At 29.0% G+C, this 12,255-nt stretch overlaps 1 long non-coding RNA gene across 1 annotated transcript; it reads right to left on the reverse strand.

Annotated features, from left to right (window-relative positions):
• Positions 1 to 6,245: 6,245 nt before the first annotated feature.
• Positions 6,246 to 7,524, reverse strand: LOC111830595. The gene is made up of 3 exons (XR_002834003.1): positions 7,415 to 7,524; positions 6,745 to 6,970; positions 6,246 to 6,490 (listed from the first exon to the last, which is right to left on the reverse strand). It is a non-coding gene; the product is annotated as an uncharacterized LOC111830595 (long non-coding RNA).
• Positions 7,525 to 12,255: the final 4,731 nt, after the last annotated feature.

The following is a 12,255-nucleotide window of genomic DNA, read 5'->3' on the forward strand; positions in this document are numbered from 1 at the left end:
AAAAACCTTTACCTTATAAACCCTTTTAAAAACAACTTAAAAACCTTTTAAAACTTGTAAAAATGATTTAAAATCTTTTAAAACATTATAAAATATTTGTATCAAACTTCCAAGTAGTAGTTCTTATATAGAAGTACCTTATAAACCATATAAAACTTTATAATTTTTCATATTTAAACATGGATATTTTTGAAAATGGATAGATAGAGGAGGTATTTTTGAATAAGGGTACACAAAAAGGAGTATTTCTCAAAAATTCTCTTTAATTTTTTATAATTATTTTTTAATGTTGTTAAAAATTCTATTTTTATCTTCATATTAACAAAATTAGATATAAAATGTTGCGACATCTTATGTTTTTACTTGACACTTATCATGATCACGTGAGTTAGTAAATTTAAAAACCATGTTTCGACATATAATCTCGTTTAATTGTTAAACTTAAACCATAATTTTAATTTATAAAGATAAACCATAATTTTTATTTATTATTTATATACCCAAACCAACAAATAACCTGATTTAATTGTAAAATTAAAGTTGAAACCTTAATCCTCTTATGTAAACAAAAACCGCCGTATATTCTTGTTAATTATAAATTATAAATCCCTATCTTATTAATAAACCAAATGGACATAACTGAAATTAGGTTATTTGTTTAATTTATTAATAATTTTTAATATATAATTCTTTATAATATTTATTTTATATATTTTCTTTTTCGATAGGGTTAATAATATTTCTATTTTATCCAAATATTAACAAAATTAGTTACGACACGTGTCAATATCTTATAGTTTATAATTGACACGTGTCACGATCTTGTTAATGGCTAACTTTGAAAACCAAGGTTTATAAAATAAAAATTAAAAAAATAACATAATTTCAGTTATGCCAATTTGGTTTATTAATAGGATAAGGATTTAAAATTTATAATTAAAAGAGAATATATGTCGGTTTTTGTTTACATAAGAGGATTAAGGTTTAAACTTTAATTTTACAATTAAAACAGGTTATTTGTTGGTTTGGGTATATAAATGATAAATGAGAATTATGGTTTATTTTTGTAAATAAAAATTATGGTTTAAGTTTAATAATTAAATGAGATTATATGTTGAAACTTGGTTTTTAAATTTACTAACTTACGTGATCATGATAAGTGTCAAGTAAAACATAAGATGTCGCAACATGTTATATCTAATTTTGTTAATATTAAGATAAAATAGAATTTTAAAAAAACATTAAAAATAAAATAATTATATATTCAAATTTTTTATCAAAAAAAAATTAATTATCAACCTAATTTTTCGTTTTGCCGGTTGAGATTTAACAAAGAGATTAGGGTTTACGACTAAACAATATTATATGTTTTTTTGCCTATTGATATATCATGGTTTTACGGGTTTTTGGCCATGATATAAGTCTTATTTATAGAGCTTTTCTAGTGTTTTCGAGTCTTTTTGAGTCATTTCAGGATTAGGAACTATTTGGCATGGATTGGAGCTTTTTGGAGCATTTGGGAGCATTTGGAGAAGATGTGCCGAAGGAATGTACCGGGAAAGCATATTTGGTGTGAGTGTCGAGCGTCACAACTTCTGGTGTCGATCGACACCAATATCTGACGGCAATTGAATTTCTCGCTTAATTGAAGTTCAGAAGATTTGCAGATTCGGCCCACAAGTTTCCCTATTTGCAATTAAGCCCAGTTCGTGGTTAAGACATATATATTGAGTTTTTAGGGTTTTGTTAAGACGGAGGCTTTATTTTGGAGAGAGAGATTTGTAGAGAGTCAAGAGAGAAGAATCAAAACCTCCTTCAGAGAAGATTCAGAACTCCTTTACTTCTTCTATTACTTTCTTTTATGATATCTATTTTATTCATGATGTTTGTTTCATTCACCATGTCTGAGTAGATCTCTTGTTAGGTTTAGGGTTTTCAAAGGAATTCATGAATTGTTAGGTTGTTAGATTGTTAGGATTGAATTAATAGGGTTCTTCATCTAGATTGTGGTTAATTTGTTCTAGAGTAGTGAAAGCAATCTAGAATCTGATCTTAGGTTAATTGGTAGACACGAAAGTGTTATTGATTTCCTGAAAATAATCTAGATGAGCAAAATATCTATTCGCAAAGAGATTTGGTTTAGGGATTTTGTGAACTTATCAAATCTGAATTAAATGCATGTCTTAAACTTATAAATTTGCAAAGACATAGATAGTCTTTGCAACGAAAGTCTTTGCAACGAAAGTTGACTGATTATAATTTTGTGATTTGAGTTCAAGAACGGTGCTTTATAAATCTTGACAATTATTTATTTGCAATTCTGAATTTCCTGAGAATATCCCTAGGCCTAGTGTTTCCTCATTACTGTTTAAAAACCAATCTTTGTTTTAATTTGCTGTTTTTTATTTGATTTAAAACCTGCTTGCTTAACTTAATTTTAATACCGAATATTTACTGTGTAATCTTTGAGTCTCTGTGGATTCGATCTCTAAGTACTACAGTGATCTCTTAATTGAGAGAGTAGCTCAGGGCAAATTTGAGCCGATCACCTATAAATAAGGATTAAGACTTAGGTTTTACAATTATTAGGGTTATATGTTAGTTTGGGTTTATAAATGCGTATTAATGTTTATATTTTATAATTAAACAAGATTATTTATCGGTTTAGGTTTATAAAAGAGGAGTGGGATTTAGTTTTTTACAATGAAACAAGGTTATTTATCAGTTTGGGTTCATAAAGGAAAATTAGGATTTACATTTTACAAATAAAATAGATTATGATTTTAACTAAATAAATATTTTTATTCATGATTTTATGATATGTTATATTTTTTAATTTTTAATTTATGTGTGAATGTTTATGCCCTTGAGCAATTTCATTGTCTAAATCATAAGGGTAAATAAAAGATTTTCGAAAATAATTTTTTTAGCTTAAATTAAATACAACAAAAGTTCAATATAATTCGTAATATAGTAATTTTAAAATATTTTCCAAAACATATGTAGTTTTCATAATTCGTATTTGAAAGATTTTTATTTTTTTCCTTAACGATGCTATATTTATTTTAAATTCTTTATGTTTATTTGCGTTGTTTATATAAACTTAATTACAAATGACTATATATGTATGTAACATCATATTTAGATTCTATATATATAATAGGAGAATACTCTCTCTCCATTTAGAGTGTCCACCTAAGCATCTACATAAACAATATTATTTATTTTATATTAAATAAAAAAAATGAAATATTCATTTAATGCATTCTATGTTATTTGTAAATAATAAAATGAGATTATAGATAAATAAAAAACGAATTTTATATAATTTTAACATAGAATTTCTTTTCATGGTAATAAATAAAAATTAAAAACAAAATAAATAAAATATAATAAAATTAAAAATAGTAATAGTTTAAAACCAATACTATGAAAATTGCATTTGTAATAATAATATGATCCAAAATCTTAACAGAAAAACCATCCCCTATATAGTAAAAGAGAAGTACACTTTTCTTTCAAAAAAAAAAAAACGAAATTACCAAAATAACAACATCCTAACCTTTTCTTTTCATTGTCATTAAGGGTAGACATGTATTTTAAACATAAACGGATCGGGTCAATTGAACAATTTAAACCCGAAATTGATAATCGGATCTTTATCAAATGGATGAACCTAATTTGACGGTTACTATCCGCTACATTAAATGCAAATAACGTTGATACCTTAAAAAATAAACTTGCAAGGAAAGCAAAACATAATCTTACTCTGTTATTGGTTTAAAAAATCGAAAATGCCATATCAATAATCCCACAAATGTCGTGTTATTTTAGATTTCCAAATTTGAAACTAAAGATTTTTAGAAAGTTGATAAACACCAATACTAACGAATATATGGATTTCATAATCGAATATACCTTATTATTCTCCAGATTTTTAACCTAAATGCTAGCCTTCTCTCGATTATTATATATAAGATACACACTAATGGTTGTAAAAACATACTTTCTACATTTTCTTCTGCCTCCTATATCGTTAACTTTGAAACGCCATGGCAACCATTACTGCATTCACAGATTTATCATCCATCAAACCCTTCAAAACCACTTGGAGAATCCAAGTCAAGATCATTCATTCGTGGAAGCAATACACTCAATACGCTGGAGAGACTTTAGAAATGATTTTAGCTGATTTCGCTTCTACATTTTTTCCATATTGGTTTTCAAGCGTTAACTAATGGTTCTTTTCTCTTTATAGTGTCACGCTACCATGATTCATGCTATTGTTAAGAAGCAGCAAATAAGTTAAGATTGAAGGGAAACTCACGGTCAACATCTTCATCTGTTTCTCCTGCATTACGATTCTCAAAGCCTCGACCACCAAATATATTTCTCATATCTCTATATTAGTAAAAGAGAAGTACAAAAGTGCTTCCGGGTCGGGTTATTAAAAACTTTTACCCGAAATTATGATTTTGGATACTTAGAAATCGGGTAAAAAAACGGGTTTGGATATTACCCAATAATGAGAATATCGACAACTTGAATATTTAGCATCATTAGTTAGGCTATGAAAGTGCATTAATCAACAGCTTAAATGCGAGCCAAAAAATCCCACAATTTTATGTAACTTATACCTAATTATAGAGAATTATATTAAATGAAAATTTTGAAACCTTAACGCTGACTAACATAAAATCATTTTAAGGAAATAATTGTAAATCATAACTTAAGAAAATACTTAAAAACATCTCAATCTTTAAAAGTTATCCTAACAAGGAAACTACTCCAGTCTTTGCGATTTTATCGTGTGCAAATTAATTACTTATTTAAATATGGAAGTATTAATATTTTATATTTCAAATATTATTGTCGAATATTATTTGAACCCTAACTTATAGACGCAGTAAGTTATGCTATATATATATATATCATATGAAGAAATGGTTAATCGTATCATACCTTCCACAGTTTCTTTTATTTTTAGAATTAATCTTTCTTCCGCAATGTCTCTATTACATACAATGATACGATCTAAATTACAAATACATGAAACTAAAAAAACAGTATATTACTGATGAACGCTTCTTCTAAAGAACTCTTCAACACAGAACTCTCAACCCAAAAATAAAAAAGTTCTTCTAAGAAAAACATCGGAAGTAATAAATAATTCAATGGTCGTCCGGTTACTGTCTTTGCTCCATTCTGAATCTTTTTATCATTTGTGTTCCCTGAGTTTTAGATATGGTACTTCTTCTCCCTTACGATATTTTAGTGTTTTACGTTCATGATTCTCGATTTGAATTTGTCTCCATTTGGCTTTAGTACCAGTGATTTGTTTTATTCGGCTACAACTTAAATTTTGCTTAAGAGATGACTGCTCCTCCTGCTACGATTACCTCATTAAACTTCTTTTGATCAGAGACAGCGGTAGGTTTCTTCATCATTTCAGATCGTAATATTTGCCTTTGTTCCTTGCATTTTTTTGTAATCAGTCTATTTCTTTACCTTTTTTTTTTGCTGATAGACTTCAAGTTTTGTTTGAAGGATATGTGAGAGGCTTCTTCTACAGAACTCTTAACATAAATGCAACGTCGAATTTTAAATAAGGTGCCAGGATCTGGATTGTCTTTAGTTTATGATGTTTTTTGGCTTTTCGGATAATATAAAGAAATGGAGGACATTGTTTAGAAGACATAAACAAAAGAGTATCATCCAATCGACAAGAAAACATGATTGAAATCAGCTTTTTATAAAATTTAATATGTACAAATTATTGCTCCATCATTTTACAAACTCCCCTTACAAAGCCCATTTAGCTTAAGTATATATAATCAAAGGCCAAAATAAACTCCTCTATTTATTATATATATACATTAAACTATAATTTCAAAATTAATATTATTGTTATATAAAATTGTAAAAAAGACAAATGTATTATAATTACTTCCTTCTAAAATATGTCTACAAAATCATAAGATCTGTTTTACTTTTACAAACACTATATTTTATGATATTTTAATAATTTTACTTTTACCAATTTACTCCTATTGAAATTTACAAATTCCATTATCAAGCATAAATTTAAATATACACCAAAGTATAATAAAAATAAAAAATAAAAATATTATATTTTGAAATTATTCCCCCGCGCTATAGTATATATAATTCGATAATCACAAAACAATACTTGAAGAAGCCTAACTTTTCATTACTCAACATTTCAAATGTAAAACTATGCGGTGTGTGTTCTCTTAATTATACTATTATAACAGCAAATGAAGTAGACCTCTCAATTTGCGTTTTTTCTTACAGCTATAAAAACTATATAATACAATATACATGTAAATGTAATGAAAATTTTAAAACCGATAATTTTCCCCCGTGCTGTAACGCGGGTCCGAACCTAGTTCCTTTTAACAACTGCAGTTTTTCTCAGCCATGATCTATCTTCTTTTGTCAAGCTAAACAACTTCAACAGCCTCTGAACCTATACATAAAGTTTCCAAAAAGAGTGTCAGACCACATAAGAAAGTAAATCAACCTCTATAATATAGACCAAACAAGGATAATTCGAGACTATAACCATAACAGAGCTTTATATGTTTAGTTTTTACAGGAAAAAATTAAGCACACACCTGAGCTTTGGAGGAAAAGTATACATCATAAATATTCTGTTAGCCACAAAACTTTGTAAGAAAACAAAAACTCAAGGAGGAAAAGTAAGAAAGTGAATCCAAGTACCTGAGCAGGAAACTGTTTCCCAGAATGCGTTAGGCTCAATGTTTATATCACCGTCAGAGGAAGCCTTAAATACACCATGTAGCTCTCAACTCTCGAATTCAAACAAAAACAGCATCATTCCGGCTTTGACATGTTTAACAAATCCGGGTTGCCTCATTAGCAAACTGAAAAGCTCTCGCCTAAGGCACTCCTTTATTGTAAAGTCATTGGACATGAACTAACCATCCTTCATATGTTGAATAGAGAAGATACGAGAAACATCAAAAGACTTGTGGAGCCAAAACAGTAGTGAGCAGATTGATTGATGAACACACAGACAAAAAAAATAAAAAACAGGACATTTAAAAACAAAGCCGTTCATTAAAGAAAAAAGGAAATTGCAACATTGTAAAGGTGGCGACTCTTCAAAGAACACAAGCAAAGCAACTAAAGTGAATAAAGCAAATTTGAATACTGTAAAACAGTAAAACCCCATAATCCAAAAATTAGAAACAGTCATACTTAGAACAACAACAAATTCGACAAGTAAGCAAGAAGAAGAAGAAGATAATGACGCAATTTGAACATTCACACATCATCAAAACAATCAGACATGTAGAAATGATGAAGTCATAGACATTAATCAAAAGAGTATTTTTAATCTAGAAAAAAGCAATGGGACAAATCGGACCTGGATTGAGAAAATCACGTCTTTGGAATTGTTTGGTTTGTCAAAATCGACTTCTACCAAACAAACACAACATGCAAACACCAGAAGAAAGAAACAGACGAGAAGGAAGATGTATCTCACAATTGCAGGTTTTTCTTTAAAAAAAAAGATAAAAGTATATAAATAAATTATGCAATTAAACATAAATCGGGCCAAAACCCAAATAAAGATAAAGTTATGGGCCTCCAATTTGTAGTGCAATGTTTGCATGGGTTTTGTGAATAAGACCATATATGGGTCTATAAGAAATTTAATTATAAACATCAATGTTTATTTGTTAGGAAAAAAAAATAATAAACAAGATCAAATGAACACCTAATAATTTCCAAATAATTAGAGCTATAAAAACATATAAATCACAAATATGCACATGAAATAGCTTTCATAAATCACAAATTCAACGCTGAGTACAAATAGTAGTGAAAATTTTATATTTGCGCCTACTTTAGTTAATAGATCTCAAAACTATATAATACAATATATTTTTTAACCTTGCTCAAACCCGATATACTATTACATGCACATTCTTCAAAAAAGCATACTACAACAATTAATTACAACACCAACAACCCAATATAAAATAATGACATTTAGATTAATACTAAAAGAAAAACCGGTTATTTTCCTCCGCGCTTTAGTCCAACACAAAATATAATAAATCCTATATTATATTAAAATTACAAAAATTTCATCGTAATAATATGATAATTGTTTTCCTCTGTAGCTAAATCATATTTTCTTGGTTTTATCCGTTTAATATAAATTACACAATATTTTAATATTAACTTTTACATTAATATTACAAGTATTATATATAAAAATTAAATTATTTCAACATTTATAAATATTTATATATATATATATATATATATATATATATATATATATATATCTAAACCAATTGTGAATGGGTCCTGTACATTTTATAGCTTTTTGATTATATCTAAACCAAGGTTATATATATGAAATTATTTTTGGTTTTGTTTCGTAGGATGTCTTATGTGGATTAAAAATCTTTATAGTTTTTTTGAGACGAGTCTAGCATGGCGGGTTAACCATTCATTAACATACCAATTTTCAATATCTAAATTAATCATTCAAAACACTTGCTAATCCTGGAAACCTAATCTCTTGCTTTCCTAAATTTATGTAGATCCAACCGCAACTATTTTGTTAAAAAATTCATATTCTATATCACTACGATAAAAACAATTGTTTTATTAAAACATAGCAACTCGATTAATCAACCCTAGCATAATGTCCTAATTTATTGATTATCATTTTAAATTATAAATGTTATTCCGCGGTATACCGCTACTTTTAATTATGATGAGTAAATATCATCAAACCCGGATAACGCTGCGCTTAAAAAACACTTTACGTTATTTAACTAAATCAAATCGAAACTTTTCCCCCGCGCTGTAGCGCGGGTCACAATCTACTTTAAAATAATATAACATTTTAAAATGTGTTAATGAGTTTGAAGTAAATTTTAAATGCATGGTAGAATAATATAACATTTTTGTAATTGTATGTTTTTACTTTTAAAGAAAAATACAAGATTACTAAGTTCAATTTACAACCCTTTAAGACGGAGATATTTGAAAGGTCACACTTTATGTCGTGAAATAATATTAAAAAAATTAAGACATTATCATTAATCTTATAGAATAATAAATAAATAATGATCACATTATTCTTGAATTTTACGGTAAAATATATAGAAAGTGATATATAAGTCGTTAAAAGAGAAGTGATATGTAATTTTTGTAGCATATCTAAAAGATAAAGTCTATAATTAAGAAAGAAAAAGTTATGATATGTTTTGAAAATCAATTCACACTTCAATTTATATTATATGAGTCAATAGAAGGTGAAAAAAAAACTAGATGTCGAGAGGCAACAAATGCATCATAGAACCGAAATGACAAATGAATTGGTAGTTAAAAGCAATTACAAGAAATGACCTATTCTTTTGACATGATATTATATATGTATCTTTACACTAAAACAAATAATGTTTAGAAAAATTCAAGACATACATTATTACATTCAAAGTCAGGCTTAACCGTTAGTTATAGAAAGTGAGATAAAATAGGCGCATACATGACTTGATCGAGAATTCTCTAATACTGCAATGCACTTTCTTTGATGGATAAAGCAAGCTCGCAAAACCTATTCTTTTAACATGATATTATATATGTATCTTTACATTAAATAGTGTTTATGAGGCTATGTATATTCATATTTTATATAGAACGGTGTGATATTCATATAATCATTTAATCAGAAATGAAATCCAATTAGGTCAACACCTGTCGATAATTAACGTGGAATTATTTTAAAGATATGTTTTTATGGATATGAATAAGAAATAAACTATTTTCGTGATAAAGGATCATGAGCTGGTCGTCAATGTCGTTTATTATTCGCGCAAATTTCGCAAATGATCTTTGTTACCCCGTCAACAATATATATGTTGTATATTACTTAAAAAATAAGTTTAATGTTTAATTTCTAAGATTTATCATTTAAAAATTTTGAATAATTATAATTATGCTCAAAGATTTATATTCATATAAAATATTTTAAATGAAAATCTCGCGCAACGCACGGGTACTAAATCTAGTAAAGTAATAATTTATCTCTAAATGACACTTAAAACAAACCTATGGAGTATTATTTACTAAAAAGCACACTGGAAACTTAAATAACATCTTTATGAAATTAAGAATCTATAAATTTTTTCTTTTATAATTCAAAAGAGTATTTTTTTTTAACAATTGGATGCACTTTAATTATTATTTTTATTTTATCAATCTTTATTATATATTTTTTTTACTTAGTAACTAACACAATAATGATAAAATGATAATATGATAAAATTAAAATATAAATTAAATTATTGCTAAAAGAAACAAATTTTTAAAAGAATTAAAAAAATTAAAATATAAAATGATAAGTATGATAAAAATTATAAATTTTAATAATTTTAAAAATAGAAAATATTATTCTGATATGTATATAAACAAAAACTGCTAAAGAATTGATAGAGAATAGAAAAAAATACTATTTTAAAATTGCTAAAGAATTGTACGAATTGTAAAGAATTGTAAGAGAATAAAAGCATACATATATAGTGATAGGAAGAAATCGTGCGCGTGAGATCCACTCGCGGCGATTTCTTTCTCCCTTCTCTTTCATCTTCTGAGCACAACTTCTTGCTTTTCCGATGGGTCCTCCGTCGATCCCGGCGACGATGAGGACTCTATGGCTCATGGTTCTTCAACTACGCAATATGCTGCATCTTCTAAGCTTCACAAACGAATCAAAATCAAGGGAGAAGCGAAGAGGGATAGCTTCTGCGAGACACCGTCGATGACTCCACCGGTGGTGTAGCGCCGCAGAATGGAAAAGGAAGTCTTCACGGCGAAGCATGAGAGAGAAGACGGTTAGATCTGGAACCGGAGATCCTGAAGGCTTCATTAGGTCGCCGCTTGATGGGGGAGGTTGACTCCGGTCGGGTGGAGCTAAGCCACTGTTGACGGTTCCTAGATCTACTCCCTACCGCCTTTCAATCTCACGTCGGAGCTTGAAGCTTTCTCGACACCAACAGCTCAGTTTCTTCCTCTTCCTCAAAGTTTCTCTACGGTGGCGGAGAGGCAAACGGATCTTGGATCACCTCCTCCGTTCGATCCGCGTCGTCCAGGTACACCGGAGGTCCGGTCGGTGTGCATCCGCAGTTGTGGACGGCGGCTGCGACGCGTTTTGCGTTGTATATTAGGGTTTCTGTGGGTACCGGTTAATTTTGGTACTCCAAAACCGGATCGGTTTTGTTTCAGTTTGGTTTAGTTTGGTTAGATGTTGGATTGGGCCCTATGGCTATGGGGTTATTGTATGGGCTTATTCCGGAAATATGTAAGCCCATTGGGCATTATTATTTAAATTTCAAGCCTTTTCAAAAAAAAAAACATACATATATAAAGATTTGCTTTTAAAATTTTAAAACTATTATAATTTTCTTGACATGTGTAGACTTGACACTCGTATATTATGCCTTACATTCTAATTTTTCTTTGCAAGTTTCTATGGTGTCATCGGCCCAAACCCGTCCCTCAATTCAACTTATAAAAGCAACAACAATCATTTTGAAGTTAGAACTGGAAGAATAGAACCAAAACTATTTCCGGAGAGATAAATAAAGCAATGGTATTATGGTAATATCATAACTTTTGGTTGTTATCAATCGTGCACTTGCAGTTATTTAGTAGTTATCTAAGCATACTCTTTTCAGGAACAAGGCAAAATTCACAAGTCTAGATGCATGTTTAAGAATGTCAGTACAAATCAATTGAGGCAAAAGTGGTTGAGTGGGAAAGAGGAGAGCCTTGGTTAATTTCTTCCCACTTTAGATATTGTTTCGTAGTTTTACCTTGGAATGGAGGCTGTAATTTTATATTCTCTCAACAGTGGAACAATTGAACGAGTCACTGAAACAGCTAGAGAAAAAAGAAGCTGTCATGTTTGAGGATTGTACAAAACAATTGAATAAACTAAAAGTGGAGGCTGAAACCAGAAGACGTGAACTTGAATTCAGGAAACAGATGTGGAATCGGTAGTAGTTGTGGTATGTCTTCTTGCGTTTAAACATCTTACAATAGGCCTGGCCAAAATAACCAATAACCGATTAACCGAACCGATTAACCGAATCAGTTCGGTTTCGGTTCGGTTTCGGTTATCTTCAAATAACCGATTGGTTATTATATGTCTCAAAATTCGGGTTCGGTTCGGTTTCGGTTACT

This window comes from Capsella rubella, unplaced genomic scaffold (genome assembly GCF_000375325.1).
Source record: "Capsella rubella cultivar Monte Gargano unplaced genomic scaffold, Caprub1_0 scaffold_5, whole genome shotgun sequence".
NCBI lineage: Eukaryota > Viridiplantae > Streptophyta > Magnoliopsida > Brassicales > Brassicaceae > Capsella > Capsella rubella.